The sequence below is a fragment of the Trematomus bernacchii genome, unplaced genomic scaffold (genome assembly GCF_902827165.1).
Source record: "Trematomus bernacchii unplaced genomic scaffold, fTreBer1.1, whole genome shotgun sequence".
Classification (NCBI taxonomy): Eukaryota; Metazoa; Chordata; class Actinopteri; order Perciformes; family Nototheniidae; genus Trematomus; species Trematomus bernacchii.
The window spans coordinates 5930214-5936798 of NW_022987714.1; the positions used below are offsets into that span (position 1 = coordinate 5930214).

The 6585-nt window shown below is 37.3% G+C and overlaps 1 long non-coding RNA gene across 1 annotated transcript; it reads right to left on the reverse strand.

The window, feature by feature from the left end:
• Window positions 1–1063: 1063 nt before the first annotated feature.
• Window positions 1064–4403, reverse strand: LOC117491725. Its single transcript, XR_004556791.1, has 4 exons — window positions 3939–4403; window positions 2507–2558; window positions 1865–2005; window positions 1064–1206 (listed from the first exon to the last, which is right to left on the reverse strand). It is a non-coding gene; the product is annotated as an uncharacterized LOC117491725 (long non-coding RNA).
• Window positions 4404–6585: the final 2182 nt, after the last annotated feature.

Sequence of the window (6585 nt, forward strand, 5' to 3'; positions counted from 1 at the left end):
TTTAACAACGCTGCTGCCTCAGTTAAGCTTTGTGCATGCTGCTGAGCAGACATGATGGAACAATCGCAAACGGACATAATATTGTGTTTGCTTTTCTGAAATCGACTTCCTTTATCAACTGAGATGCCTTCCGTTTCAACTGAAATCCCTCTCACACAACATACTGAAATCGCATTTCATGTGTATATGATAGCGTTTCATTTGTGTATAAGAGATTGTTTCATATGTGTGTGAGAGCGTTTCACATGTGTATACGAGAGATTTTTACATATGTTTGTAAATGATTTTGGTTTCAGTTGTGTGTGTGAGAGTGCTTCACATGTATGTGAATGGTATTTCTGAATAATGTCCCTAACGGCCACTCATAGATATACGTTTCTTACAAATAAGTCATTCACCATGAAAAAAAATACATTAAAATATTACTAATTGACTAAAGAAATCTTCATCGACCAAAACCACAAATAAAGTCAACTAATCGACTAAGAAGGGAGAGCCCTGGTAACAATGGCCAAGCTATAAAAACGATGAGCTGAATTGAGCTCTGCATATAACTAAGCGGTCCTTTTAAACACGGGTAAAATGCAACAAGACCAATTGCAGCAGAGAAATCTTAGCATCAATGGAAATCTCAAATTTGATTATTTAGCAATAAAACTTTTAGGCATTTTATCTAGCTTAACTTTCAACCAGGTATATTTTTGCCAATGAGCATGTGAACATTTCCATTGAGCTATGGGAGCAACGGGCTGAACTGAACTCTGCATATGACTGAAATGCACCAAGAACAGTGACACTTTACAACAATACCAGTCCAAAATGCAATTCAATCAATGGAACTCTCAACTCGTACCTTTTAGCATCTTGCTGAACAGTAGTCGGCAACTACATATGCAGGCAATTTTTCAGTCTCTGAACCTTGGTTGAAAGGTTGCCAGGATCCAGCTCCAACAGTAGTTTTTGGAATACCTCAAAACTATATTTGAGATTCTTGGGGTATCTCAGATCCAAGGCATAGGTTAGTCCCAACAGATAGCAGCCGGCTCTGCTAAGATTCCCAAGACTTCTGAGGACAGGGATGCCCTCAATCACAATCCCTACATCAGTAGGTTCATCGACTGACCCATCTTGGTTCTGCAGCAGGTACATCTTCATCACCTCCTCTGCCAACTCCTCTTGTACACTGACAGGTGCATCAGCAGCATCCTGCAGACATTGAAAAGATAACTGGTTAGTGCTTACTTTCAGCCTGCATGTTACAAGACACACAAAGAGCAATTCCTCACTGCTCACTCACTATGTATGTTCATGGTCATCACAGTCATCCATGATTACATTATTTAAAACTTCAAAACTAACACTGTTAAAAATCCTGAAAACTATTGTACTAACTAGGGCTGCAGCTATAGAGTATTCTAACGATGAATTCATTAATCGGATAATACATTATTTTGCTTTATTAAAAGAGCAATAGTAAATAGAAAAGAGAAAATAAGACCGGCCTCTCAAAATGAACAACAACAAAAATCCACATTGTTATTGTTTAAATTGCATACAATAATATGTCAAAACTAGACCCATTTAGTGCATTAACTTTTAAAGAACCCATTTTCTGAAATGCAAAAACTAATAATTATTGTTTTTTTATTTCAAAGAACTCAAAAAAAAAAGGTATACGTCTTCTGGGCTACACATATAAGGGTACTATAATTGTAACTGATCACTGCACATCTGTATCGGCCTCGGTCTTACCTCTGTGCCACGCTGTCTGTCTGCTTGACTGAGTGCGTGTATGTCTGTCCCACTGCCCGATAATTTTTAGTAATCGAGTTACTTGAGGAATCATTTCAGCCATAGTACTAACCTCAAAGTCCTTGATCAAGGCACTCGCATCTTCTCCCAGATTCCAAAGGTACCGTGCTTCAATCGATAGTGCTTGAGAAGTGACCCTTTCGCTGAAGCCACACATGTGCAGAGCTTACATTGCCATCCCATAAGCTGCAACCTAAAAAAGTGAGGATAAATAGTGTTATCACATGGAGCGAACAGACTGGTTTAATGCTACTTCCATTTACCTACATACTTTTTGGACTAATATGTTTTATCATACAGAGCTTTAAAAATGACACCCAATTATATTTACTCATTGATGCTAATAATTACATCTACTCCAAACTATAGTTAATGGAACATCTACCGTAATTGCACAAACATTTGGAAAACAGTCAATAAAAACGATTGCAGTTGCAGTGTTCAGAGCCAGGATCCTCAATTGCAGGAGTAGTATATAATAATAATTAGTAACAGTTTGTATTATCAAGTCCTAGATATTTGTATATAGTCACTGTTTATGTTTCTAACAAGTGCTTCCTGGCCTTTGCACTCAAACATGGTCGAAATCAAGGTGCAACTCATTTAGCTTATTCACCGATTTCTTAAACTTGTATAAAGCAAACTAATATGTTGGCACCGTTGTTTCAGTGTTTAATAAAATAATAAAATGTACCTCCTCTGTTTTGTTATCTTCGTTCAACTTCTCTCCGTTAGCGCAGTCGGTGCTGTGAAACAAATATTGAAAATATTTAACATGCTTCACAAAATAATTCAACTTTACTTGCTCTAGCCATCATCAAGTGTTCCCTCATAAATATGACAACACATAAGTTGGGCAGGTAGGCCACTCCTCTTAAGAAAATGCAATGCCTTATTATAATAAAGATGAAACAGTTTCATAAGCATATAGGCAAGACTAGTAACAGCTGCTGGGCCGCGGATGCAGTAGGCAGACGTTATCTGAAATCACTCGCACGATACAGTAATCACCCAAATAAACTAATAGCCACCTTACACAAACAAGGTGCATTTATCTTTGTATTATCCATACTTTTATCGGCGCTTCTACAAAAATCAACAATATAAGTAATACATTTACACAAACAACTAATAGTAGATTAACTACATTATTCAAAAATGTACAGTAACTTTGGATAATGACATGGGAGAAATAAACAGGGTGCTCTCTTTTCTTCTCTCCCTCTCCTGACAGCCCGTCAGTTTAGTCTCATGCAGCTCGCTAATCCAGTAATGAGTGACCCAAAAGTAAAGAATAAACATATTTATAACTAGTTCGGTTACTTCCAGAGGTAGATAAGATTGCTAAATGTGTTAGGTCTAACTTGAAGCGTGTGCTCTGCTCACCGGTCCCCTCACAGCGGCAGAGCTGCAGGTGATCATGCAGAGCTGCGTGTCTCAGTTTGCAGAACCTGATCACTCTCCCGATTATACTTCACTCGTGTTTATGTCCATATCGATCAGATCTAGCTAGTTTTAGTTAATGATATGACTGCCTCCTTATCAGGGATACCTAAACGATAAGCGTTGCTTAGTAACCGGGTGTGGCGGCAAAGCCCCCTTCACAGCCTGTTCAAGGCGAGACTGTTGCTCCGTTATTCCGGCATGGCGGGACATGCAGACACACATATTCGCCGGCGCTGTTGTGTTACACGTCAGGCCGGCATGCTGTCTAATATCACACACTGGGGCAGCATTATGCTGGCATTGTCTGGTTAAGTATTAAAAAGTCGACGTAATGGCGGATCTTCTTTACTACAGCATTTCTGAATAACAGTGTAAAAGGGGCTTAAAACAAACAGCTAACTATGCTACATACAGACAGCTGGTTGATTAGGTACTTAAGACAACAACTGCGGACAAAGCAGGTGCTAATGTTTCTACTTTTTACTTGAGTAAAACGTTAGCTTCACTTCACCTGGTTGACTGTGTCCACCATGCGTGTGTAGAAGCGGACAGAGAACTAGCTAGACCTATGACAGCATGGCTGCAAGTGTGACAGTATTTAGATAATTACACACCATAAAGTTGTATATGCACAAAGTCAGGGTCAATATTTCATTAACTTTTGCTAGCTGGCTACTTACCAGGATTTGCAGGGAGTTTTCCTGGTGGTTCTCGTCGTGGTGTTTCCTTGCTTGTTGCGGTTGCCACATGTGGCGCAGATAGAAAAGTAGATTTCCCATGAGCACACTGCATTTGCGCGCGATTGTTAATGGGGTCCACTCATGACGTTTTAGTGTAATTTACTCAATTTCTTAAATTGTTGTTAAAGATGAAGAATATTGATTTGGAATGAGTAATAATTGCTGTTCCTGAAACTGATCAGTATAATTAGCCAATTCTCAAATATTTTGACTGAAATTTGCCAAAGATATTAAGGATATCTTAAAAATATAATTTGTTAGTCAAATACTCATTTATTTTCGTGTCATCAACTTAAATGATAGTAATAATTTAAGACAAAATTAACTGTTGGATTTGTAAGCATTTATTTTGGTATGTCCGACTCAAACAATTACTTTGGTGATATTTAGAGATTTTATTAAGGTAATATAGCTTTTTATTATTGTGATATCTACAAAGCCAATGATTTAGTTTTTTGAGTGTAAGAAAAGGGAGGGAAGAATCAATTATATTGAGTAATTTATTATTGGGTAATTTATTTCTCAAACCTATGTTTTATGAAAGAGAAAATGTATTTCTGATAAACTAATATTTTATCAAACGGTAAATCGTGAATTAATATACATTTAGAATCATTGGGAAGGGGTTATATCCACAGGGACAAGCTCACCTTTAACTTAGAATAACATTTCTCTGCTATGGACTGATGAGTATATGATTCTTGCATGTTAAATGACTAACACAAACCTTCAAAATGATAATGTGCATGTGTCAGGAAGGCTCCCAAAGCAATCTGAGGGGCCTATCCTATTTTTGTAATTAAATGATAATGTGCTAATCCATTACTTTGAGTTGTCATCTCTCAGAAAAACATCCCTATCAGGTGTTGTGCCGATAACTGACAGCTCTCAAGGCCAAGGGTCAGAGAGAAAGGGTCACACTCTCCGGCTGCAGAGAGCACCCCCCAGCCACGTGCAAGGAAGCACGAGGTTGTTCGAGATGAGAGGATTCTACTCTTCAACTTTCTGATGAGAGGGGACTCTTCTCTTCACCTTTCTGCTGAGAGAGGATTCTTCTCTTCAACTTTCTGATAAGATGGGATGCTTCTCTTCACCTTTCTGATAAGAGGGGGTTCTTCTCTTCATCTTTCTACTCGGGGGGCTAAAGCAAACAACCCTGCAGGACGAGCGAGGGCTTCAGAGGCCTCTATAATACAAGGTTCCATGTTTCTTGGAGCCGTTTTGATGTCTTCCTAACCTCTCCCATCACGGGGGGGACACCTGGATGCGCCACTAGGAATACGCAGTTGCTCTGCTCTCAACATTGATAGCAGAAGGAATACAGGCAGATGAGCCTCCGTTTCACTGGGGGGATTAACTACAGTGCTCATTGAATGGGCCACACAAAAGCAGAGCAATTGGGGGGTTGAAATATGGCACTCTGGTGAAGAAGAGTTTGAGTCAATCAGCATTTCAGTGCTAATCTACAGGATGCCTTTACTCACCACACACTCAGAACGGTGTCATACAGTAAAGGGAGGAGGAGAACGAGTCAGGAAGACTGACGGACATGTTCTTCCAGCTCTCGTACAAAGACGAACTTTGAATTGAATAACCAGATGTTTACAGATGTACAATTAATGATAGTTTTTTTATATTTCCAATGACCAGACATGTGTTAAATAGTGGTGATTAATATATTTTTGTCAGATCAGATTACACTTTCGCACTAAGAAAATTAATTAATTAATATTTTCAGAATACAAGGTATTGAATAATAAGGTATTTCTACTATTATCACAGATAATGTTAATATCCTTAATCGTCTAGCAATCAGGCTTAACAACACTACTCTTTAATGTATTATCCATGCACAGACAGACCTAAAATGATGTTTCAAGTACTGGATTAATTTTTAAATAAATCATATTACAATTGTGTAGCATATTTGATCCTCAAATTAGAGAAGTATAATTGAAAGAAGTAGAAGTAGTAGAAGTAGATTTTCAGTAATATGGCTAATAAGAATAATTAATTGAGTTAATTTGGTACAGATCAGTGGTAGCATTTACAAATGTATGAATTAAAGTTGTAGGAATAATTAATCCTTCCTTTCCAGGTTTTTACAAAAGTCTTTGAATATTTGCCTCTTTCCTTTTCAGATTGTTAAACATTTTGAGAATTGTTTAACTTTTCCCTTCAGATTTTGAAAAGACATAAGGATTGATAGTTTAAGTAATGTAATTATGTTATCATGCCATAGTCTTTTGATTTAATATTTAATGAAGCTAAATATAATGTAATATAATCCTAAATTGAAGACACTGCAATTTTGCAGATTACAGATTGATTAGATCACCAGTGTGAATTTCTTATACTTCAGCTGGATCTCTTATGATCCTGATTTGTAAATGCTTTTAACTAGTGATTGCCTTGAAGTAAATCTTTAAACTGCAAGCTGGTTTTGATTTTATAGTTTGATAAGTGAGATTAACTAATGATTCAATGTTAAAACATATTAGTTTAAAAAATGTTTTTGCTGTTATGTATCTGTGATTTTACATGTGTTCATTATTATGCTTTGACAAAAGATGCTCCAAACACTGAC